This window comes from Phascolarctos cinereus, unplaced genomic scaffold (genome assembly GCF_003287225.1).
Source record: "Phascolarctos cinereus isolate Bilbo 61053 unplaced genomic scaffold, phaCin_HiC Scaffold_5;HRSCAF=322, whole genome shotgun sequence".
NCBI lineage: Eukaryota > Metazoa > Chordata > Mammalia > Diprotodontia > Phascolarctidae > Phascolarctos > Phascolarctos cinereus.
Window position 1 is genome coordinate 350,859,999 of NW_027555958.1, and position 26,502 is coordinate 350,886,500.

General features: G+C 36.9%; 1 protein-coding gene across 1 annotated transcript in view; it reads left to right on the top strand.

Annotated features, from left to right (window-relative positions):
* Nucleotides 1-41: 41 nt before the first annotated feature.
* Nucleotides 42-26,502, top strand: part of CNST (consortin, connexin sorting protein) — a 102,408-nt gene continuing 75,947 nt past the window's right edge. The window contains exons 1-2 of the mRNA XM_020982116.2: nucleotides 42-318; nucleotides 8,166-8,264. The gene's annotated coding sequence lies outside the window, so the exon portion shown is untranslated. The remainder of the gene's footprint in view (nucleotides 319-8,165; nucleotides 8,265-26,502) is intronic.

The following is a 26,502-nucleotide window of genomic DNA, read 5'->3' on the forward strand; positions in this document are numbered from 1 at the left end:
CTTCCTCCCACTTTCGGTTAGCCCGAGGGACTTGAGCCGTCAGTCTAGACTCGTTACTCTATGGTTGTGGCACCTCCGAGGGGCTTCTCTAGCCACTCGCGCTCTATGGTTCGCGGCCTCCAGCTCGTCCGCTTTTACCCTCCCGCGAGTCAGTCTGAAGGAACCCGCAGAGCGGGCGGAGGATCTTGACCAGAAGCGCCCCAGCCGCCTCTGGAGAGCCCGGCTTTGTGACAGCTTGGAGGCGGCCATGTCAGCCAGCTGGGCTGGAGCCCGATCGGGACCCTGACCGCAGCCTGGACTCCTCAACCGGACGCCCAGGTGAGGCAGGGAGGGAAGGAAAGGGATTGGGGGGGGGTCGGAGAGGCAGCTGCCCACCCCCACCCCAGCCCGCCCTCCGCCCCGCGCTCCCAGCCCGCCTTCCCTCGCACCAGCATCCCTCCGGCTCTAGGAGATCATCGGCCAGGCTGAGCCCCTCCACGTCCCCGAGTACCCCCCTCCTCCTTCCTCCTTCTGCCTCCCAGGTTGGGGGGGGTGGGGAGAGGTGTTGCTATTTCCTTCCATTCACACCTTTGCTGTCTTTTTCCTGGGCTAGTCTTAAGAAGCGCACCCCCCCCCGGTCATCCCTTTCCTCCAGCCCGCCAGGAGCGTTTAAATGCCTTGTTTGCCCAATTGCATTTTGTTATTGTTGTGATCTTAAATGCTTGTGTGCAGAAATAATCGCTTTTTTCCAGTAAATGTTCTTATATTTGAGTGAAACCAAAAAAATTAAATCCTTTAAAATGTTGACTGAATCAGATTGAATCCCAGTGTTTTTTGTTTTTGTTTTTAGGAAAGGCACTCATACTTCGAATGCTAAATCTCTTGCTTAAGTATAGCCTGAAGATGGTCAAACAAGTTGTGTTTTGGAGCGCAGTTTTGATGACCAGTTCCAAAGGCTCTAAAAATAGGATGATATAATGGAAATTTTGGCAGTCTTCTTACCTACTGGGCAGTGAAAGAAGACCCAATTCTTTTAAAGCGATTTCAGAGTTGAGAGGCTCGCAAAGCAAGGAGGCTAGTTCTGTCTTTGGCGATAAGAAGGGGAAAAAATCAGAAAACTGTATCCAACCAAAGCTATAGCTCGTAACAGGAGGTTGGCGGCTAAGTGCAAAAGAAAAAGATTTCTAAACAGTGTATCATTCAGCAAATAATCACCAAAGTCTGAAGAGCGTATTACTTATTGATTTATCTTAAACTGATAATTAATAACTCCTTGGATTAAAGATTTGTTAGTACATTACAAAAGTATCTTTAGTCACTTTTCGGAGTGTATTTATTATGCTAGTCTCTGCACCTTTTTGACATCTAGATTTTTTTTAAAAAAATCACATCTTTCTCATTATTACTATTACAGATCTTATTTTTGCTTTCTCATCTGTGTACTTGATGAAAGACATTGGGTTTTCCCTAGCCTTCACTCTTTTTTTTTGTTCTGTTTTTCCTTACTATTTTTATAAGCTTAAAAATATACCACACTTTTTTCGAAAAGTTCTTGTGGCCTAAAAAGTTTAAAGTCAGAGTTTTATGGTAGAATGGGAACTTAACTCACCAGTAAAAAAAAAAAAGTCATTCACTAGTCTGAGTATGATCATTAAGCTCCTTATTTATTTTAATAGGAGTGTTTCTAAAGTTTGTTTTTCCATTTAATAATACCTGTTGGTAGCTGACTTATCCTTAAGCTAACTGATTTAATTTTCCTTTAATTTTGGGGAAAAGAATGAGGTTTTATGTATAGCTGACCAATGAATTTCTATTGTTATGTGCATTTTTATGATTTGAAGATTTTTCTGATTGTTTTGGAAGCACATTAAGTTAGAGTTGAAGTTTTGTATATTTCATTTATTAGAAGTTCCAGTCACTGATGAATTGTTAAGAAATGTAAAAAATGTATGTTTTACTGCTTCTAAAATGAATGACTCTCAAAATCAACATTTAGGAAATTTTGGTGTGGTTCCCTTTTTAATTTTCTTAAGAGCTGCATGATATTTATAGTCTGTGTGCTATTTTTGTCTTGCAAAAGACAGCGTGCTACAGTCAAAGAGTTCTCACTGTTTTTGAAATCTGAAAACTTAGGTTCACATCCCACTCACACTACCTATGTGATTTTGTTAAACCAACCTGAGTCAAAAGTGTTCTCATTTATAAATAAAGGGGGTTGCACTAACTGGTCTGAGGCCCTTTCCAGCCCTAAATCTTTGATCCCACGAAACAAATAAAACAAAACCTCTGACAATGTTATTTTATTTCCTAGAATCTGACTTTTTGAAGTTTCTTATTATTGCTTTTCTCAATACATTGAAAAGGAGAGAAGAAAAATTTTTTTTGCTTAATGTTTTTCGTGGGCTTTTGACTATGAAAGAAGGAACTAGAAAATGTCAAAAATTAAAGGTTTTTACTTACTGTCAGAACTAGCGAGATAGGATTGTGATGATTAAATGTTGTGGTGTTGGAACTAAGAAGTTTCTATTCAGGTTGAGTTCCAAGAAGTCTTTTCCTCTGGGTGTGGCCTTATTAAGGCAGGGGACAAACAGGTGCTTAGTAGTTGTTCAGTGAGGGTCATAAGAAGATGAATAGAGTGCCAAGTCATTTCCTGAGTGTCATTATTACTATTATTTAACATCCAAATGCCACCCCTGGCATTGTACAGGACTTTGTGAATTAAATTCTATGTTATTACCCTATTGATATTAGGGATGGAAACCCAAGACCTGGACTTTATTGCCCAGAAGGTAAATTTTCAGTCTTTTTGTATTTTCTAAGTCCGTATCAGGCACAATTAAAAGAAAATCTATTGTTACTCTGTAACAGGAAATAAAATTGTATTTTAGCAATGTTGGTGAGGAGAGTCTAATTATGACTGTTATTACACTCTGGAAACCTAACAGTGATACAACAATAGCAGTGGTTGCATACCAACTTTGTTACTGGTTTTGTTGTATAAAACCTCTCCTGTATATATGTAAGATATAAGTAGCAAGCTATTGACACACTATCTGGGCATGTGTTTTGTATTGTTTTTCCAGTAGGTGTTATAGTTGGCACCAAATTACTACAAATTAAACCTACCTCATGAGTACCATGTTCTCACTGACTTTATCTTATCAGCTGTTCTATAAATTATATATAGTATATAACAACGTTAGCCTGATGGACTTGGTCACCTTTAATGTGAAGTAAATAAAGCAGTGTCCTGCTGTGACGAGAAACCCCAATTTATTTATTTATTTTTTATGTTTTCCATATGCTTTTCAGTTGAAAATTTTTCTCCCTTTTCATCCCCACCACCCTCCCCAAGACGGCACACAATCTGATATAGGCTTTATATTTACATACCCATTAAACATATTTTCACATCAGTGAAGTTGTAAGTACAAATTAAAACCAATAGGAGGAACTATGAGAAAGATGAAACGAAACTCAACAGAAGGTAAAAATAAGTGATAGCGATTCGGCTTCCATAGTTCTTTCTTTGGATGTGGACAGCATTTTCCATCCCGAGGCCTCTGGAGATGTCTTAGATCCTTGTAATGCTGAGAAGGGTTCAGTTTAACAATCTTAGTCACTGCATAACGTGGCTGTTATTGTGTACAAAGTCCTCTTGGATCTGCTCACTTCACTCAGCATCAGACCATATAAGTTTTTCCAGGTTTTTCTGAAGTCGGCCTGTTCATCATTTCTTATAGCACAATAGTATTCCATTACATTCATATACCACAGCTTGCTCAGCCATTCCCAATTGATGGGCATCCTCTCAATTTCCAATTCTTTCCCACCACAAAAAGAGCTGTTATGAATATTTTTGTACATGTGGGTCCTTTTCCCATTTGGAGAAACCTCAATTTAGTCAGAAGACAAAGGTTCAAATCCTGATTCTCCCATTTATTACTTGTATGGTCTTGGACAAAATAATAATAATGATAGCTGACATTTACATGGTCCTTTAAGGTTGGAAAACACTTTACAAATATTATCTCATTTTATCCTCACAATTATCCTGGGAAGTGAGTGGTGTTATCATCTCTATTTTATAGATAAGGAAATTGAGGCAGACAGAGGTTAAATGATTTGTCCAAGGTTCCACTGCCCATAGGAGTCTGAGACTGGATTTGAATTCAAGTCTTCCAAGTTTCAGGTGTAGTGCTCTGTTCACTGTGACCCCTAACTGCCTCAACCTCTCTGAGCCTTAGTTTATTTTTCTGTAAAATGAGGGTGTTGGAGTAGAGGGCTTCCATTAAATCTCTAATCCAATGAAACTTTACCTCCTGAATGGTGGAGACTCTAATTTATTATGTCATTTATCATGGTTTTGAGGAAACCAACAAACATATTCATCCCTGGAAATCATTATATACAATCAGTTTTGAGTTTAAGCCACGTACACCATTTAAGGAAAAAAAAACAAGCCAAGTATGAAAATGCTGTTTTTAATGGATGAAAATGTTTTTTACTAATACCTTCATTGTTTTCCTTCATCAACATTTTCCTTTTATCAGACAATTCCTTTCAGTCAGTGTAAAAGATATGGCCTATAGAACAGTATATTGCAGTTGAAAAGTAGCTGATTTGGAGTCTGAGGATCTTCATTCAGATGTCAGCTCTGCCATTTGCTGCCTTTGAAACTTGGGGCAGATCATTTAGCAACTCTGGAATAGCAGTTTCTTCATCTGTAAAATGAGGGAAGTTAAACTAGATGACCTCTAAGGCCTCTTCTTAAATCTGTGATCCTGTATTTAATGTTTGAGTACTCCATTGAAGTTTTTTATTGGTTGGGTGTTATGGTAATTTATGAGGGAAAGTATTTCGCCCGTTTTTTTTTTTTTTGGCTAGGCAATGGGGTTAAGTGACTTGTCACACAGCTAGTAAGTGTTAAGTGTCTAAGGTCTGATTTGAACTCAGGTCCTCCCGACTTCAGGGCTCGACCTCTATCCACTGCATGGCCCAGCTTCCCCTTCACCTGTATTTTTAGTTCATTTAAAATCTAGATATGTCTGTGTTGGTAAACATTTATTAAGACCTTACTATGAAGCACTGGGGATATAAGGATTAAATGGCAAAAAAAAAACAGCCCCTGCCTTCAGGGGCTCACAGTCTAATGGAGGAAACAACATGCAAACAGCTATCTACACACAAGTTATATACAGGATAGACCGGAAAATATTAACTGAGGGAAGGCACTAGAATTAAGAGAAATTGGAAAATACAGAACTTGAGGGAAACCAAGAGGTAGAGACCTGAGCATTCTAAGTGTGGGGGGACAGCCAGTGAAAATGCCCTGAGTCGAGTCAGTAGATGAGTGTCTTGTTCTTGGAACAGCAAGGAGGCCAGTGCCACTGGACCGAAGAGTATATGGTAGGGTGTAAACAAGCCTGGAAAGGTAGGGAGGGGTTAGGCCAGGGACAGGGCACCTTTGGCCTAGAGGCCACAAGTGGCCTTCTAGGTCCTCGGGTGTGGCCTTTTGACTGAATCCAAGTTTTATAGAACAAATTCTTTTATTAAGGGGATTTGTTCTGTGAAGTTTGGATTCAGTCAAAGGGGCACACTTGAGGACCTAGAAGGCCACATGTGGCCTCCAGGCCACAGGCTCCCAACCCATGGGTTGGGCTATGAAGGGTTTAGAATGCCAAACAAAGGATTTAGATGACAGGGAGCCCTGGAGTTTATTGAGTAGGGAGGTGAGTGATTTAGGAAAAACACTTTGGTGCCTAAATGAATGATAGACTAGAATGGAGAGAGACTTGCGGCTAGCAGGCCAACTAGCAAGCTATTGTGAGAGTCCAGGGTATTTGAGGGAGTATCAGTATGTATGCTGAAGTTTCATAGATGAGGTCAGGAGTTGGATGGAGAGGTTATCCGCCCAAGTACTGAATTCATTGAGGAAGGGTAGTATGTTATGGAGGTTTGTAGACAACTGCCAGAACTTCAGTATAGTGGTAGATGTGGATTTTGTGACCCTTAAAGTAGGAGAGCCCACTGAGTAATGCTGATAAGGAGAGCACTTATAAGTAGCTGTGGGGAATGAGGCATATTCCAACCCTCCCGCCTTGAGCAGTGAGTTGAGAAGAATGAGTGAAAGCGGGTCTCCAGGGAGGCTATCATCCAGAGGGAGCTAGTCTCAATGAGTCAGAAATTAGGAGTGTGGAATGAAAAGGTTTAAGATGAAAGAAAGTTTATTTTCTTTGAAATGGGCATTCCAGACGTTCCAGTAAAAGAGTGGATAGCTTTTAGTTGAGACTTGGGGGGGTGGGGAGCTGAGAGGAATTGTACAGTGGAGGATAAGAAAATGAAGTTTTGGATGATGACCTGCAGGATTTCAGCATCACTGTGATGGGGAGGGCATTAGAAGGGATTTTTAAAAAATTAATTAATTTATTTTTAGTTTTCAACATTCACTTCCACAAGGTTTTGAGTTCCATATTTTCTCCCTATTTCGTCCCTCCCCCACCCCAAGATACCCCTTCCCTTAATCTGCCCTCCCTTCTATCTCTCCCCTACTTCCCATATCCCCTTCCCCTTCAGTTTTCCTGTAGGGCAGGATAGAGTTCTATACCCCATTTCCTGTATATCTTATTTCCCAGTTGCATGTAAAAACAATTTTTTTTAACTTTTGTTTTTAAATTTTTGGGTTCCAAATTTTTTCTCTTCCTCCCTCCCCACCCACCCTCATTGAGAAGGCAAGCAACTCAATACAGGTTATACATGTGTAGCTATGCAAAACACTTCCATAGTACTCATATCGTGGAAAAACTAAACATATTTCCCTTCATCCTATCCCGACCCCCATTTATTCTATTCTCTCTTTTGACCCTGTCCCTCCTTAGAAGTGTTTGCTTCTGCCCCTCCCCCAATCTGCCCTCCCCTCTATCATCCTCCTGCTCTCTTGTCCCCTTCCCCTCCTATTTTCCTGTAGGGTAAGATAGATTTCCATACCCAGAAAGGAGTTTGTTAATCATTAGATGAAAACTTTAGAGAGATTTCAAGGTATTGTGATCTCTTGGGAATCCTTTCAGAGTTTTGGGCAGTTCAATTCAGAGAATTGAATGAGAACTTGTCTGGTACCATATTTCTCTCTTTTGAGAGAAAAAGGAATAGTACTTCCAAATTTTTCTTAAATCACGGAAATGAAAATCTTTTAAAAGCTAATTTGTTGTAATCTGACTGTTTTTTTTATAAAGTGCCTTCTTTTTCTTTGTTAATGATGGCTGAAAATACCACACATAGTTGTATCTTGAGTGTTAAGTTATACATGTAGGTATTTCTAGACATTTAGTTTTCTGTCTAAATCTGATATTCTTAACCTGGAATCTATAAATTTGGTTTTTTTTAAGTATTTCAAAGACTTTCAATATAATTGGTTTCCTTTGTAAAATCTATGCAGAACCACATTTTAAAATTTCCAATTGCAAACATGGCATTTATTTTTTTCTTTTAAATATCCTTTTTATTTTATATATTTAAAAACATGATTCTGAGATGGGGTCCATAGGCTTCATTAGACTGCCAAACGAGTACATGATACCAAAAAAAAAAAGGTTAATCTGATCTAGAAGCATTTGTTTAGTTATGAGGTTTTGTTTTTTCTTTATTTAGGAATCATTTCTGGAAAATTCTTTTTTTTTTCAACAAGGGAATACTTTTTTGTTTTTCCAGACATTTCAAATAGTTCTTTCATAACAGATTTAAAACGATTTAAAATCCAAATTCTTATACTTACAATGACAATCATGAGAGATTTCTCAAGCCTTTTTGTCCTCTGACCTGAGTGTGTATGTATGTGTGTGTGTGTGTGTGTGTGTGTGTGTCTGTCTGTCTCTGTGTGTGTCTGTGTGTCTGTGTCTGTTTTGATAATTATGTTTTGTGACAGGTATCATAACTTTCCATTGTTAATCATTGTACTTTCTCTGGCAAAATACCGATAAAATATGTTTTTCTGTCATTCTCAGTATTTTCGTGCTAGTTAGTACAAATAGTAAGAAACAAGGTATTGGGAAGTTAAGTCATTTTAATCAACAGTAATTACTGTAGTTACCTTGTCATTATATAGATGCTATTTTAGGAAGTGTTGATACTAAGTGACAATTACATACTGTTTAAAGTAATTTTCTTATTTGCTAAATTTTTTTTTGCAGGAATACCCATGTGTCAGGTACTGCCTTGATGACAGCTGTCTCAATAGAGAACTTCTTATTTTTGCATTGTCACAAAATTTTGAAATTTTATTAAAAATGGTAAGTTCTAGTTTTTAAGTTTAAAAAAAGTACAACCACTTTTAAAGTTTCCAATCACAAATGTAGCAGTTATTTTTTTCTTTTAAATATGCAGTTGCTTTGCAAGAAATTAAGCAGTATGATTCTGTATTTTGTGATGAATTTAAGAGCAAATAATGTATGCAATATAACAGGTATGGTAAAGTAATCACCAGAGAACCTAGACTAGAAGCAGGAAAGCTGAGTTCGAGTCTGGTCTCTTATACCTGGTGACCTAAGCAAACACTTAAACTCTCAGTGCCCTAGGCAACTCCCTGATACTAAATTTCAAAACAATTTCTAGATCTGCATTGGTAGAGCAAGTTTTCTTAATGTAAGACTTGGTTAGACTTTTTGCCTAGTATTCTAACTCCATTAACCCATTTCAAGTTTGTTGAAAACACTGAATTCAGTAGAAATTATGCTGAGTAGAGAAATTACAAAATTTAGTTTTGTAAAAGCAAAAAAATGATTTATTTTTACTTGTACTTCGATATTTTTAATATAGGCAGCTAGGTGATTCAGGGGATAGAGGCCTGGGTCTGGAGTTAGGAAGACCTGAGTTCAAATTGGACCTTAGACACTCACTAGCTCTGTGATCCTGAACAAATCACTTGACCTCTGTTTGCTTTAATCCACTGGAGTAGGAAACAACAGACTACTCCAAAGCCTTTGCCAAGAAAACTCCTGAACAACTGACCAACCACAAAATGCTTAATACAAATTCAGCAACCTTAAAGTACCCTATACTTGTTTTGCTTGTTACTTTAAAAAACTTCTTTAGGTTTACATGGATCTGACCTAATCCAAATAGAATTAAAACTGCAGTGTCAGATCTTAACTAGCAAGAATTAAAAACAGAATAATGTGACTTTCCCATTTTGGTTATGTAATCATTGTTTCATGACTCAGTAAAAAAAAAGCATTTGGTTTGCCTTATTAATACTAAATTTGAACCCTTGAGTTTTAAATAACATTCTGCAGGTCTTGTTACCACCAGAGACCATTTTATCACAAGCCACAGGAAAATCTATTTCAAGAAAAACTGTACTAAGTATGTGGGATGGTAGGTTTTAGAGGTGGCTTTTTTGGTTTGTTTGATTGCTTGGTTTTTGGACATTTGCCAGGGATATTTTAAATGGTCTTTTGTTTAAGCACAGTTAGATGGATTTTAAGCTGTGGTCCTCAAAAGATTTTTCATTATGCTTCATTTTCCATTGGTACCTAGAGAATGGCATTGCTCAATGCCAATCCAGAGGACAGGCTCCCTAGTGAGATATACCAGGTATTATAAAGTTGAGAACTAAAAGGGACCTCAGAAGTCACCTCATCAGATATTCCCAGATGAGAAAACTGAGTTTGTAAAGTGACTTGCCCAAGATAAGAAAGAAGAAAAAAAAATTATTCTAATTGGTGGTTTTTCTTCTTCACTCCCTGTTTTTAGTAGCATTAATACCCCAAAGGGAAAAAAAGCCAATTGTGATTTTTAACATTTGAGCATGCAGCAATTGATGCTTGGGTTTGGAGTTGGAAGACTTGAGTGTATCATCCTTGCTACCTAAGGTCTGTGTAACTTGGAACAGGTCATTTAACCTCAGTTTCCTTTTCTGTATAATCAGGTCCCTTCTTGTCCTAAATCCACAGTCCATTGACCACTGTAAATAACTGAACAAAAAGAAAAGTCCCACATGATTTATCAGTAAGCTAGTTTATTTGCATTTACACTATTGTCGTTGTTAAGAGTCTTCCATAAGGAAAAAGCTCTGGGTGCATGAGGCATAGATTTGTGGTATAGACCCTTTTGGTGTACATACTTACTTTACCAACCAGTGAGTTGGTCATGTCCACCAATATAATGCGTCCTTCCACACTTAAAGTCCATGACCTCTCTCCTGAGAAGGGGGAGATACGCTTTACAACTACTTTTCTGAAATCAAGATTGGTATTTATTAGATTTGTGGTGACTTTCAATTATATTACTTTACATTATTTTGTTCATTGTGTTAATTGTTTTCTTTGTTCTGCTTACTTTAGTCTTTATGAGCTCATGTAGATCTTCAGTAGTTAATCTCTGAGTTCTTTATATTTGGGACATCGACTTCTTAAGTTTCAGGTCTACCAGAAACTGAGCAGCTTTGGATTGTGTGTGTCCTTCCCAGAAACCACTACCAGGACACACATTCCTTTAGAAAGTGACCCAGTAGACTCTTATGTAACTCTTTGTTTTCCCTTGTGCATTTTTATTAAATTTCACTGAAGATAATTAATATGACTAAAAGCATAATGTTGGTGGGAAAAAAAAGAAACATTTTAACAAAAAAACATCTTTTACCACTTTGGAAATTACTTTGAATTTCTGTATGACCTTACTTAAAAAATTCATTTGGATCTTCTTATAGTGATAGATCTATCATTCATTCAATCAGTACGCATTCATTAAGCACCAGACTAATAAATGTGCCAGACTAGGTGACACACGCTGTGTTGAGCTCTGGAGAGACAAGAAGGGCAGAAGACAGTCTATGTTCTACAGGAGTTCACAGTCCAATGGAGGAAACAATACACAAACCGTTATGTACAAACAAGGTCCGCACAAAATAAATAGGAGATAGTCAATAGAGGGAAGCACTAGCATTATGGTGATCAGGAATACCTTTTTGTAGGTGGTGGTATTTGAAATCTGAAGGAAGCCAAGGGAGCCCAGGAATGGAGAGGGAGAGCCTAAGGGAGAGCCAGTAAAATGCTTGGAGTCTGGAGGCGGAGTGTCTTGTGTGAGGAATAGCAAGGAGACCAGTGTTACTAAATCCCAGAGTAATAATATCTTTATTTTACAGGTAAGGAAATTAAGCCCTAGAATGGCAGTGTTACTTGTTTTGTTTTTTTTTTTTAATCCAAAGTCCAGCAAATTTGTAATAGACCTGGAAATAGAACTTAAAGTTCCCCAACTTCTGAGTTACTTGTGAGGTATCCATGAAGTTGGTGCATTGTGGGCAATAGAATGTGAGGCTTCTTGTTTTTCTATGGACACCCAAAAAAGGTGACGGAAAAGAAAATGACAGTTGACAGGAACAATGAGTAAGGACAGGTAATTGTACTCTTAGTGAAATTGAATTGGTTAAGTCATTCTGGAAAGCCATTTTCAGACTCTACTTGAAAAGCCATTAACCTAGGCACAATCCAGGTACCCTAGCAGTACTACTAGATGTATACTCTAAAAACAAAAAAGGAGAGAAGAGACCCATGTGGATAAAAATATTCGTAGTAGCATTTCTTGTTGTAGTAGAGAGCTGGAAACTAAGAGAATGCCTGTCTATCAGTTGTGGAATAGGTGAATTAATCATAGCATGTGAATGTAATGGAATATCGTAGAGCCACAAGAAATGAAAAAGGAGAGGAATGGATTCAGAAAAACCTGGAAAGATTTATATGAATTGATGCAGGGTAAAGTTAACAGAACCAAGCCTCACGTTACTCAACTAAATGAAGGCGTTGGATTAGCTGGCCTCGGAGGTCCCTTCTACTTCTACATTTATGAGCCTATGTGTGGAATACAAAATGCTACTCTGCTTTTTGTTTGTTGATGTTAAAAGAAAAGAGAAAGTTACTTGATTTGTTAGTCAATAAGGAGTCATTGGAGTTGAGTAGAGGAGTGCCATAGTTGGACCTATGCTGTAGGAAAATCATTGACAGCATGGTGGAGGGTAGAATGGAGAGGGAAGAGACGTGGGGCAGGGAGACCAATTATTAGTCCAAGTGAAAGGTGCTGAATGCCTGCACTTACGGTGGTGCTTGTTTGAGTTAAGAAAAGTAGAAACCTGTGAAAGATGTGTGGAAATAGAAACAAGATTTTGCAACTGATTGGATGTGTAGGGTAGGGGAGAGTGTGAAGTCACCAAGATTTTGAAAGTCGTGACTAGAAATATGGCAGTTCCCTTAATAGTAACAGGGAAGTTTGGAAGAGATAGGGCTTTCTGGGGAAAGATAACTTAATGAGATATGTGATACAGATCGCAGCCAATCCATTGTTACACATTCTGTGGGATTTACTGTTGCTCACCCAAGAATTAAAAAGGGAAGCTAGAGCTCTTCACTGCCACAAATGCAAAGCCTCCTCACCCAGAGGTGCTTTCCAGAGCTATGAAAGGATCTTGGCACCAAGAGATAAGTATACTGGGGAACTGGGGAAATGGGACAGAGATTTTTCCCAGCCTGTCAGCTGCTACTGAGTGCCCAGATTGTCGGTATGTTATAACTACTCTGAGGAGCCAGTACCTGACTCAGAGGCATGGAGGATGGGAGCTTGCTCAGAGGAGAGCAGGGGTCAAATGAGGAGTGTTGGGGTGGGTGATAAAGGTCGGTATTGTTTTGGGTGACTTCTCCTTCAGAGTACTGTGCTAGCCTCTAAGAGGGAGAACCCTCCATTGAGCTTATAGTCTATACAGCGCCAATCGGGGATGAGACACATACTGAAATGCTTATAATACAAAATAATGCATGACAGATGCATGAGGCACAAAATATACCTCTAAGCCTATTCACTTATGAAAATTTTAACTATCCCTCAAGTTACAAACTAAAGAAAATAAAAATAAAGCAGTACAGTTGAGGTTGGCACAGCATTTTTCCTGCATCAATAAAAAATAGGCATGTGCGTGCACATATACATTCTCAGTGTATATACATAAATATAGCAAACTTCATGTAGCTCTTCAAAAGTTATAAGATGATTTCCAAAAATGGCTCTTCAATCCTAAAAGATTTATTAAATTTATTAAATTGAGGTTAAGAAACCTAAATGCTTAGAATTCGTTAAGAAGCTTAATAAGGTGCCCTTTAGAAGTGTCTTTTTAAAAAAAGTTTTAATTAGCTTTCTTTGATCTTAAAATATTTCTGTAAATTATTGCTTCATTATGTTAAGTGGAACTATAATGATGTTAAAAGAGTTCTGCTCCTGGGGGCTTTACTTATCTTCTGCACTGTGCTAAGGGAGCTCAAATAGTAGATTCTAACTTGGATGCTATGTAAAGTTAATGAAATAGTTAATAGTTAATAAAATAGCTAATAGTTAATAAAATAAAAAATTCATTTGAATGTTAAACTTTTGTAGTGATTTTATGTTTCTTCAGATTTTCTTTTGAACAGAAAACAAGATAATTATTTTGTTGTGTTTGCAACATATGATGAAGTTTTAATCTGGCTTTGTTAGGCACATTTTTAATTTTGGTTTTAAGAATTGGGGTTTTTGTTACAGCGTTCCCAAAGAGTGAAATTAGCAAATGTAATAAAAATCCAAACCAAATGAACATTTCTCCTCCCAACAAAATCAGTGCCCGATCTCCGGACTTTTGTATTTCTGTAATTACCCTAGTCACCCAGAGTCACATCTTGGAATCACCTTGGCTTCACTCTTACCCTTTTTATTCTTTCTTTTCTGTTCTTATTGGGACATAGGTTACTCCTGAACTGCTGCATTTGCCCCTTAGTTGGTCTTCCTACTTCCAGTCCTTTACTCCTACAGTTCATCTTGCATAACAGTGCTAATTAATCTTCAGTTCAGTTCAACAAACATTTATTACTATGTAAATAAGACACAGGGTATCGATACAAAAATGATATAATACAGACCCCACTCTGAATGAGTTTACAGTCTAGTACCATTCCTATCCATCTCCTCCTTCTCTGAATTCTGATAGAGCTTTTATTGTCTATGTCCCTTATTTGGCATTTAATCTTCATATGCTGTCTTTCAGCATTATATTTTAATATCCCCTCGGGGGGGGGGGCAGCTCGGTGGCACAGTGGATAGAGTGCCAGGCCTAGAGTCAGGAAGACCCTTCTTCTTGAGTTCAAATCTAGTCTCATACACTTACTAGCTGTGTCACCCTGGGCAAGTCACTTAGCTCTGTTTACCTCAGTTTCCTTATCTGTAAAATGAGCTGGAGAAGGAAATGACAATCCACTCCATTATCTTTGCCAGGAAAACCCAAAATAGGGTCATGAAGAGTTGAACTACAAATTTTGTCATTTCTATCTCCATAACATCTCTTGCATCCGTCCCCTTTAATCTACTCACTTGGCCACCCCTCTAGTTTAGGCATTTATCATTTCCTGCCTCAAGCATTGCAATAGCTCACTGATTGGTCTCCTTGCAACAGGTCAGTCCTTTTCTAATCCATCCTTCATAGACCTGCGAGTCATTTTCCTAAAGCATGGATCTTCCCACTACCCTACACAATGAACTCCAGGGGTTCCTGTTGCTTCTAGGAGCAAAAACTGCAGTTTGACATTTAAAGCCCTTTACCACCTGACTCCAGCCTACCTTGCTATCTTTCTTGTATTACTTGCTTTCATGCACTCTGTGGTTCAGCAAACTGGAATTCTCACTGTTCCTTGTACAAGACCCTGCTTCTCTTGTCTCCATGTCCTGGCTGTTTCTCATGACTGGAATGCATTAGAAGTCCTTGTTTCCTTCAGAATTCAGATTAAGCAGTACCTCCTACATGACACATTTCCTAATACCCCCAAATGCTGGAACCTCCTTTCTCAAAATTCTTTTGTATTTATTTTGTACATATTCTTTATATACTTATTGATGTATGTTTTGTCATTCTACCATCCCCTTTTCCTCCCATTAAGACCTAACTAAGCTCCTTGAGAGTGGTGATAGTTTCATATTTTTCTTTGTGTCCCCAGCTTCTAACACAGTGCCTAGGACATTGTGAGCCCTTAATAAATATTTACTGATTGGTATAAACCATGATGCCTTTTTGCTTATTTACATATTCACATGTGGATTCTTAGACTCCTTACCTCCATGACCTACTGGGTTATGCTGTCCACAAGTTAGGAAGTATTAGCGTAGCATTCAAGGACTTATACATTCTGGCTCAAATCCACTTTTCAAGTCTAATAGACAGATATTTGAGTTGTTACCACATGTATCTATGCAAAGGTACGGGGGGGGGCTTGTGTTTTGGTTTGGTTTTTTTTTTTAGTGCATTTCCTTAAGAAACTTGTAGTCTCTCATTGGAGAGATAAGGTATACACATAAATAACTCAGCAATATAAATATAAATAACTTACTACTGGGGTAGTAAAGGTAAAAGCCTTAAAATTTGAGCTGGACCTTGAGGTATGCGTAGGATTTAGACAGGTGAAAAGTATTAGAGGATCACACACACACACACACACACACACACACACACACACACACACACACACACACCCCACCCCCCCCCCCCCCCCCCCCCCGCCACTGCCACCACCCCCCTTCTATCTGGTAGCTGGTTGGGAGTGGACAGCAGTGTGAATCAAGGTCATAGGATCATAGATTTGAAGCTGAACGGGACCTGAAGGGTTGTAGAATCCAACTCTTATTTTATACATGAAGAAAATGGGGCTGAGAGAGGTTATGTGACTTGCCAAGATCGGACAATAAATAAATGAGATAGGATTTGAACTCAGACCTTCTGACTCAGTGCTATAGAGAGGAAAGTACCTGGTGTGACAGAGACAATGAGATAGCAAGTTTAAATGGAGGAGAGAATTCTTTTATAGAGGAAGTGGGACATTGGACTCTGGTGATACAATAGGAAACAAAAGGAAAAGTTGTCTTATTACTCTACAATTTCTTTTTTCATTAAATCAAGCTGAAAAACTGACTTCAGTCCTTCCTTGCCCAGTCAAACCACTGTAGTCTGGACATATCCCCCTGCGGGAAATGATCTACTCTCTCTTTGTCTAATTATAATAATACAAGATAATAATAATTATTATTATAATTATAATAATACAAGATAAATATTTATCAGACATTTTGTGTGTTCAGATCACTGTGATAGGCACTAGGAAGATAAAAAGTTGAGCTTCTTCAAGTCTCAAGTTACTTCCCTGTTCCCTTATATATCCGCTTCCGCCTATGGTGACTGCTCCCTTCTCTGAACTTTTTACACAGCATTTATTGTGTATGCCACTGATTTGGCACTGTCTCCAATTGTTACATAATTCATGTACGTATGCCTCATTTACCTAAGTTGCCCATAGTTGCTGAGCAATAATATTTATTTGAATGAATTTTAACAAGGATAAAAATCATATTAACCTCCCACAACACCAAGTAACTAACATGCTGTGTAGAGTAGTTGCTCAGTTATTTAACTTATCTTTAAAAAGTAACTGGGATCTAGGAAATTGCCTAGCAAGAATTCAAGGGATCCTTAGAAACTTGGCTCTCAGAAAGCATGAAGAAATGCCAAGATGGAAACATTCTAAACTCTTGTTTTCACATGTTTTTACTTTAGCTAAAAAAAAAAACAACAAAAAAAACCAAAGTTAAATTGTTTGCTACACATACTGAAAAGTTTCTGCCTTGTACTGCCTTTTCTTTTTTGTAGTGGAAGACATATCATGCTGTTTAATTAAATTCTCTGGAATGATCACATTTTATTTTATCTAAGACAGGAACTTGAGTTATACTAAATGCTTAGTTTAAACTGCCTGTGTTCATAAGATAGTTTTCAGAGTTTTAGAATTTTAATCAACACAAGTAAATTCTAATATGGTATAATTCTCTTATAATCTCTTAGACATTTTGTCAATTGAGATTCTGAAACAACTGACACTTAAAAGCTTCTTAAATCTAGTCACCTAAAAACCTCTGATTTTTCATAGTGGCTCTCCCCTCTTCCCCCTCCCCCCCCTTTTTTCAAGTATATGCAGGTAATTATAGCAGTAGGTGAAATGATCACAATTTGTTAATTGAAATCCATGCTGTTTTCCTCTCTGTGGGATATGTATGTTATTTAACAGAGCTTATCATCCAACTGAACTTTGAAATACGTAGTCATTTTTAATGACTGTTAGTAAGATTGGTATTTTACCTTTGTAAATCAGCTCCCTTCTTATTCCTCTCACCTATTTTTAATTGCTACTTTCCCCTCTATACTTCTCAGTCTGTTCCCTTTTTGTCATGATTTTACCAACTTATTTTCATTCTCTCAGTCTCTCTATATTTCTCCTACATTATTCTTTGTTTTTCCATGCCCAGAGCCTGGCGCATAGAAGACATTTAATAAGTGCTTATTTATTGATTATTCTAAAACATTAATCTTCTACCCTAAATTTCAGAATACTTCCATTGTTTAAATGATTTAGCAGTTTCTCATAATTTTAATGTGCAATTATATATATTTTTTTGCCTTTTTTTTTTTAGGCAATTGGGGTTAAGTGACTTTCCCAGGGTCACACAGCTAGTAAGTATCAAGTGTTTGGTCTGAGTTCAGCTTTGAACTCAGGTCCTCCTGACTTCAGGGCCGGTGCTCTATCCACTGCACCACCTAGCTGCCCCATGTACAATTATATTTTAGCAACAGCCATTACATATTTGGTCATGTATGCAAGTTGTTCATTTTTCTATTGGATTATTATTGACATAGAACTATAGTGGGGAAATGAGTACTTTGCATATAGCAGATATTCCCTGGACTTGAAGTGAAAAAAAAAAGTTTGAATTCTGGCCCTGCCATTTACTAACTATGTAACCATGGGCATCTGCAAGTCACTTCACTACTCCAGGTCTCAGTTTCCTTATCTGTAAAAAAGGAATAATAATAGTTAAACTATGTATTTCATATGGAGTATTATAAAGATAAAATGTCATTAGGTGTGTAAGTACTTTGTAAAAACCCATAAGATGATATACCAACCATGGCTGTTATATAGAGAATATATTGGAAACCTTATGTAACTATCAAGGTGTAATTTATCAAATTGAAAATAAATCTGATTAAGTAAGGCAGCAGTTGAGGAAACAAATTCTAAACTTGGTTTAAAAGAAACTAGGTCATAGTCCATTCTTCACCTTAAAAAGAAAAATTAAAAAGTAACCAACAACTTCTGACTTTTTCCTTTGAATATTTTAACTTTAATAGCATGAAGCATCTAGAATTTGTTATCTCTTGATCCTTAAACTCTGCAAATTTTCAGGGAAGTAGAATAAGGAAAATAGCACTCATCTACCATCGAACTAATGATAATAATAATCTGTTATTGTCCTGTATTGGAGTTCATATTTTTCTCTTAAATGAACTCCTATTTACTTTTGGACAGTAATGATTATTGTCAACTTTTATTTTTTAGTCAACATTAGTAAAAACAAGATACATAATTATAAAGCTTCCCCTCTGTTCTGTCTCCTGTTTGATAATTTTCATGGTTTGTGTGGCGTGGAGGTGGGGTGGAGAGAGGGGGTTTTTTTGGTTTGTTAAAGAGAATTTTAAGAGAGACATTATGACAGTGACCAACCCTGGAGTTAGGGAGAACTGTATTCAAGTCCTTGTCTCTGACACTGGCCATGTGACTATAGGCCAGTCATTTAACCTTTCACTGGCCCTCAGGTGGCTAGGTGGCCCAGTGGACAGAATACTGGCTGAGTCTGAAATCAAGAAGATCTGCGTTCAGATCCATCCTCAAACAAATACTGGCTGTGTGACCCTCACAAGTCTGTCTTGCCTCAGTTTCCTAAACTGTAAAATAGGCATCATAGTAGTCCCTACTTTACAGGGCTGTTGTGCGAATCAGATGTAAAGAATTTAGCCTGGCAATTATTAATTAATTAAAAAACTTATCCCTAGCAAATACTTACTACTTTCCCCTTCTCAAGGTACTTTTCTAAGACTATAAGTTATAAAAGACTACCTGATTTATATTAGTGAAGGATATTTCCAAATAGAATCAAAGTGCAGGATCCAAACAATTTTTAAGCAAGTTTATATTTGCTTAATTTTTGTCGTCTTAAATCTATTCCCTTAGTTGAAAGTTAATAGTTAACTCTTGCAGTTAACAAAAGAGTAAAATACATATTCAGTTGAACTGTTTATGTGCCTATAACATAGAAGATGTAGTTTCATAGAGAGCTTTTAATCTGTTTGGGAGTTCAGACAACTAAGGAACAATTTACAAATGATAGATAAACGATTAGAAATAATATGGTGTAAATTCTATATTCAGCTGAAGTAATTTGCTTTTTATATATTTTTAAAACCATTTAAAATTTTAGTTTTTTACATCACCTTCATAACTGAATATATATACATATGTATATCTATATATCTATATATATGTGTGTGTATATATATATCTTCTCCCACTACCTGATAAAGAATTGAGCAATCCTTTTTTTTAAAAAATCATTTTACAGATGAGAAAACTGAGCGCTAGAGTGATTGTCTTGTATACATAATGGGACTCTTTTGGGCTCTGAAAAGTGGTCAGTGTTTCCAATTTTGAGCTAAAAGAAGTACGGCTTCTTTTCACTTTTCTACTGTATTGATCCTTTTTCAAAAATTGAGCATTCATGTAAAGTCTCAGAACTTGGTGAAGACACAGGTCTTATTGATGTTTTTCCAGTCATATTGTGTTTTTTTTTTAATTTATTTTGATTTATCAGCAATCACTTCCATAAGCTTTTGAGGTTTAAATTTTTCTCCTCCTCCCCCCTCTCCAAAACAGTGTACAATCTGATATAGGCTATACATATACATTCCTATTAAACATATTTTCACATTAGTGATGTTGTAAGGAAGAATTAGAACCAATAGGAGGAACCACAAGAAAGAGAAAACAAAACAAAACAGAAGAAAAGAGCAAATAGTGTGCATTCAAACTTCATAGTTTGTTCTTTGGATGTGGATAGCATTTTCCATCATGAGACCTTTGGAGATATATTTTATATATATATCCTTTATTTTGTTGCCATTCTTTTTGCCTTCATTTGCTGTTTACATGTAATTGCACTTTTCCCTTTTAGCATTTTTTTAAAAACATCTAGGAAAGGCAGTGTAGTGTAGTAGACAAAGTGCCTTTATTCATTCTTACTGGAAGCAGCTGACATCCTGAGGGAGAGACTGTAGGTGGCATGTGGCAGACAACTTAAACTACTGCCCCTACTTCCCCTCAGAACCTGATGAAAATAGTGCAAGAATTTGTACCTAATAGCCCTGGGAACAGGAGCACCTCAGCCCCCAGATTGCCAACCCTACCTTCATCCTATGTTCCACCCCCACCCCCTCCTTACCACCTCTGCCATCACCTAGAGGAGAAATCCCTGTGGATTTTTTATCCTTCCTTACCTTCCTTAACAGCACCAGCAACAACCACTGACGAATAGGGAATTCCAAGAGCCCCACTGGTCTTGCTTCCAATGCAGCCTTTAAAGCCTTTACCTCAGGAAAAAGCCCCTGTGGAGATGTGACCTAGTAGCTGCTTCTGCACACCCTGTAGCCCCCACTTCCTCGGTTACTGAAGACCCAGAAAACAAAGTTCTTTTTTATTTTCAGTTCCAGGTTGTCTCCCTTCTCCCACTCCTACCCATTGGGAAAGGAAGAAATATATGATATCCTTTATACATATGAAGTAATGTAAAACTTCTTTCCACGTTATCCATGTTGCAGGAGGAAAAGAAGCAAGGAAAATAAATAAAATATTCTGTTGTCTGAGAACATCAGTTCTTTATCTGGAGGTGGATAGCATTTTCTAGCATGAATCTTTTGGATTTGTGGTGGATTATTGTACTGATCATTTACCAAGTCTCTCACAGTTGATTATCTTTATAATATTGCTTTTATTGTATAGATTGTTTCCTGGTTCTGCTCACTTCACTTTACATCAGTTTATATAAATCTCAGGTTTTTCTGAAACCATCTCCTTCATCATTTCTTATGGCAAAATAGTATTCCATCACCTTCATATATCACAGTTTGCTCAGCCATTCCCCAGTTGATAGGCATCCCCTCAATTTCCAATTCTTTGCTACCACAAAAAGAACTGCTATGAATATTTTTGTTTACATGGGTCCTTTTCCTTTTCCTTTGGTTTCTTGGAGTGTAGACATAGTAGCAGTATTGCTGGAGCAAAGAGTATGAACAGTTTTATAGCCTTTTGGGCATAACCAAATTGTTATCTAGTATGATTGGTGTAGTTCACAACTCTACCAACAATGCATTAATATACCCATTTTCCCACATGTCCTCCTTAGTTATTTTCTTTTTCTGTCATCTTAACCAGTCTGATGGTTATAAGGTAGTACCTCAGAGTTACTTTGATTTGTATTTCTCTAATCCAAAGTCTGCCAAAGGATTTAATGTAGAGGATGTTTTCCTCTACATTTTTTTCGGGCTGTCTGAAATACCCTTTGGCATGCTGCAAGCATGTGGCTGGAGGGTTGCAGGTTGTACAAGCTTGCTTTAATCAATAGTGATTAAAACATTTTTGTTCATCAGACTGGTAATAATTTTAATTTCTTCTGAAAACTGCCTGCTCATATCCTTTGACCATTTATCAATTGGAGAATGGCTCCTATTTTTATAAATTTGGCTCAATTCTCTATATACTTGAGAAACCTGCCACAATTTCCCCCACTCCACCCCCAGTTTCCTGCTTTTCTTCTAATTTTGGCTGCATTGGTTTTGAAAAACAAAGTTCTTGACACCAAACTCCTTGGTGATATCAAATAGTTTCAACATTACAAACAGATGCGATTTTATCAATGAAAACAACTTGAAATAAGATGCATTACATCTGCTTGGCTTGAGAGCAGGGTCTTTCTACTTTTCTCTGTCTTCAGTGCTTAGCACAATGCTTTGTGCATAGTTAATGTTTAATAAATGCTTTTTCATTCATTAATTAGCATTCATTCTACAAGTATTTAATTCATGTCTGTTATTTGTCAGATACTTTTCTAGGTACTGGCAACACAGATACAAAAACAATACTGTCCTGGCCTTGAAGGACCCTACCTTCAAACAAAGTGGACACATTCATAAGTAAATACAAAATATATCTGAAGTAATGTTTTAGAGGCAATAAGTAAAGGCCTTTTAGGAGGTGGCATTTGAGCTGAACTTTGAGAGGATTTGGATTTGACTCCCAGCAATACTTGTTTGACCTTGATCAAGTCACTTAGCTTCTTTTTGTTGAATTTTCTCATCTCCGTTGTTAGGGTGTTAGACTAGGTAACCTCTTAAATTGAGTCTCTTCCAAATCTATGTTTTTAAATCTGTTACAGCTGTGGCTATAGCTATGGCTATTTATTTAGTTAGGGTTTATGAAAGAAGTCTCAGCAACTGCAGGATGAATGCACTCCTCCAGCCATTTGGATCTGGACAGAGCTATGGAGGCTTTGGGCAGCTGGATGTCATAGTGGATAGTGTTGAGCCTGGAGTCAGGAAGACTCATCTTCCTGGGTTCAGATCTGGCCACCAGCTCTGTGACTCTGGGCAGGTCACTTAACTCTGTTTGCCTCAGTTTCCTCATCTGTAAAATGAGCTGGAGAAGGAAATGGCAAACCACGTCAGTGTCTTTGCCAAGAAAACCCTAAATTGGGTTGTGTAGAGTTGGACATGACTGAAAACAACTGAACAACAACGTGGAGACTTCAGTGCATTCATTCCAGCTAAATGCAATTCAAAATGCTGAAAGAAGCAACACAACCAGCTACATTGTGTTAAGAATCAGAAGATGATAGAAGATGTATTCCTTTCTATAACCAGCAAGGCATTATATATTTGTGTGTGTTTGTTCATTTTATTTTAAGGAACTCCTTGAATATTAGTTTTCTTTGTCAAGTATCTTCTGTCCTATGTAGTGAAGATGTTATTTTTATGTAACAAGATTTCAAGAACGTTTTGTATGGCTTAGTTTTCAGATAACTACATAAATTTCCTTTTTTTCTGGAAGTTTTGTTTTGTTTTGTTTTTTGCTCTCTTCCACATAATTAGCATTTATTTGTAGAGTTACTATAGGGAACCAAAATTAAGCTTAATCTCCTTTAAGACTACAAATTAGAGTAAACTCAGCTTTGTTTAATCATAACAGTTTTTTTTATGGTGAGGCTTTCATTTGAGTTCAGGGTTTTGTTTTATCAGAAATATTGAAGAAAACTGTCATTAAATACTCTGTCCTCAAAATAATCAATAGGTTTAGTAATATAAATATTTAAACAGTTAAGAAGATAATGGCATAAAAATTTGATATAAAATATTCATTATAATCGAACATTAAAGGTTACTTTTGTGCTAATAACATGTTTAAATTCGCAGAAGCTGGTAGCTAAGCTTATTTTTGTATTTAAGTCAGAATGAAAATAGAACACTTAAAATTTACCAGAAACAACATAGTAAACAAGAGAGATGGCTATCTTCATGCCTCTATTTCTATATTGTTATTCTCTGTATGAGTTTGCCCCCAAACTTCCATTTGAGGAAGCATCCATGCCATTCATTTTCACTCCAAATCTGGTTGAGCCTCCAACTTCCAGGATTTCTTCTGAACCTTATTCCTCCGTGGGTCCTTCCTCTTCTACCGGCTCTTTTTCAGCTCCTTTTTATGTATTGTCTTGCCCCCATTAGAGTGTAAGCTCTGTGAAAGCAGGGTCTGTCTTGCTTTTTGTTTGGATTTGTATTCCCAGTACCTGGCATATAGTAAGTGCTTGGTAAATGCTGTCTCTATCTACTTATCATAATTTTAATTTATTTTTAATTTTTAAGTCCATCTATTGAAAGGAACAAGAGCCAGAGAAAGATGTTTATTTTGACTTAATAATACCACTGACCTATTCATTATTCCATTGGCCTACTAATAAAACCTTAAAAACAATTTTCTTTACTACTTGACTTGTTGCATAAAATGAGTTTCTTTGCTACCACCACCAGAAACTTCCACCTGCATATTATATGTATATGTATGCACATATCCTCACAAATACATAAAGCTGGAGAGCATTATTCCTTATGTTGCCCATTAAATATTTTTCTCCTGACAGCCTGTTTCTCATTTGTCAAGGTATTAAGTAGAAAGAGAAGTAGTTTTGGAGTTAGAAGATGTGAGCTGTGCCACTTCCTACTTGTATCACCTTGGACAAATCATTCAATCTCCCTGGGCCTCAATTTCTTCATTTGTAAAATGAGAAGGTTGAATGAGATGATTGCTAAATTCCTATAAACTGCAAATCTCATAATCCTAGTCTAGAAGTATGTGATATTTACAGTAGTGATATTCTGCCTTTTTTGTATACTCTGAAGTTCTGTGTTGTGGTTCTCAAAGCTTATGGCTGAAGAAGGAAAGCTTGGATGAATCCTGCTAATCAGGAAAAGTTCCAGATGTGGCCTGGTGAAGCCTTTTTTTCTAAAGACCAACCTAATTCAGTTCAGAGAGTCTCACCTCCAGTTTGGCCATAGTAAATTTTTCAGCCATAGCAGCTCTTGAAGACCATCTACAAAGATGTAGAGGAATTCTTATTCTGTCAGTGGAAGGAATATCTAAACTGATGAAATCACACATCCCTGAAGGGAATGAAGTATGAATGCTGCTCTTTATTTCTCTCTGTTCCATAGTTCAAAGAGAGGAGCTATATACTGTGTCCTTCTCAGAGCAGGGAGCATAGTATGCATACAGTGCAAGCGAGGTGTCTGAAAAATGTGCTATTGTACCTTGTTAATGGTGATTTATTTCACTTTTGGGGATTGAGAGAGTATAATTAATGGTGATTTATTTCACTTTTGGGGATTGAGAGAGAGTATATATAATAAACATGTCATTTACTATTTACTACTATAAATGTTGAATTTATTTACCAGTAAATATTAAAGGTGCCAAATTAGAATAGATGATATATGCAAGTTGTCTGAATGATTGTATTGATAAAAATGTGCCCTTAACAGGAGACTGTTCTGAGTAATATTAGTATTTTTTTGTTTGTTTTGTTAGGGTGGACGTGGGGAAATAATCAAAACAAATTATAAAACCTGTGCTGTTCTGCAATGGAATTTGAAAAAATTAGAAACTACAAACTGCAGAAAGACCTCAAACTAAAAGAATGTATCTTTAAGATCTAGATCATAAAGAGTAGCGAGAGAAGGTTGAGTTTCATTGCTGGGACATTACTGAGAAGATACAATCACAATAGGATCTCTCATTAGAATAATATTGTTTCAGTTTACAAGTTCTCTGTAGGATCAGAGCTGGAAGATGTCGTAGAAGATTTTCTAATCCAACCCTCTCATTTTAAGATGAAAAATGTGAGGCCTTGACAGGTCGAGTGATTTGCCCAAGGTTGTAAGACTGTATAAGTGGTTGAGCTGGGCTATGAACTGAAGTCCTGTGACTTCAAGCTAATTTCTTCATGGGTTCAGAAATCTTTACTAATAACGATATTCTAAAGAAATTTTGACTTATTAAATGCCTAAGACTGTTACTCTTAAATCACGTGTAAAATGAGGACCTAGCTCCTAGACTATTTAAGAAAACATATATTCTCTGACATATAGATTAGGAGATTCTGAGCAAACTTTTGATGTACTGAGCTCTCCCTTTTCCCTTTGTGTTTAGATCAACATCCTGCAACACGTTTTCAAAAGGGAAAAAACCCTTTAAAAAGTTTTTCCTAACCACTGAAGAACCTGCCCTAAGGGGGAGGTGAGGAATGAACCATGAATGGAATTTCTGTTTTCCCAAATTTGTTTCTATGCTATTTGTTTGTAGGCATGGCTAGTAAGTGAAGTCATAATTTCCTTTAGGAATTCTGAAAGGCTGAGGATTGTAATAAATAATCTTTAGTGTTTTTAAACACCAAAAAAGGGAAGTAGCTTATAGAAATAAAAAAGTAGTTACATCCACAAGTATATAGTAGTTATATATAGGTACGTTGAATCTGGCATAGTGGACTCACCAATTCTTAGAAGTTTCTGTGTAAAAAAAAAGTTTGAGTTTAATGGAATATAGTATTTATTCTTGAATACATAATGTAATTTTGTTGTTTTAAAGAGAGACCAAGAAGCCTCAGAACTCTGAATTCTTTTTTTTGAACCTCAGCATTTAATTTTATTGTTTTTTAATATTTTCCCCAATTACATGTAAAAACAATTTTAAACTTTTTAAGTTTTGAGTTCCAAATTCTTTCCCTTCTTCCCGCCCCTCCCTGAGACAGTAATCAATTTAACAATATAGGTTATACATGTGTAATCATGTAAAACATTTCCTATATATGTCATTTTGTGGAAGAAAACTCGAACAACAAAAAAAAAGAAAGTGAAAAATAGAATGTTTCAGTCTGCTTTCAGATGCCATCATTTCTTTCTCTGGAGGAGGAGGATAGCCCTTTTATTTTTTTAAATCATGAATCCTTTGGGGTTATCATATTGGATCATTGTATTGCTGAGAATAGCTA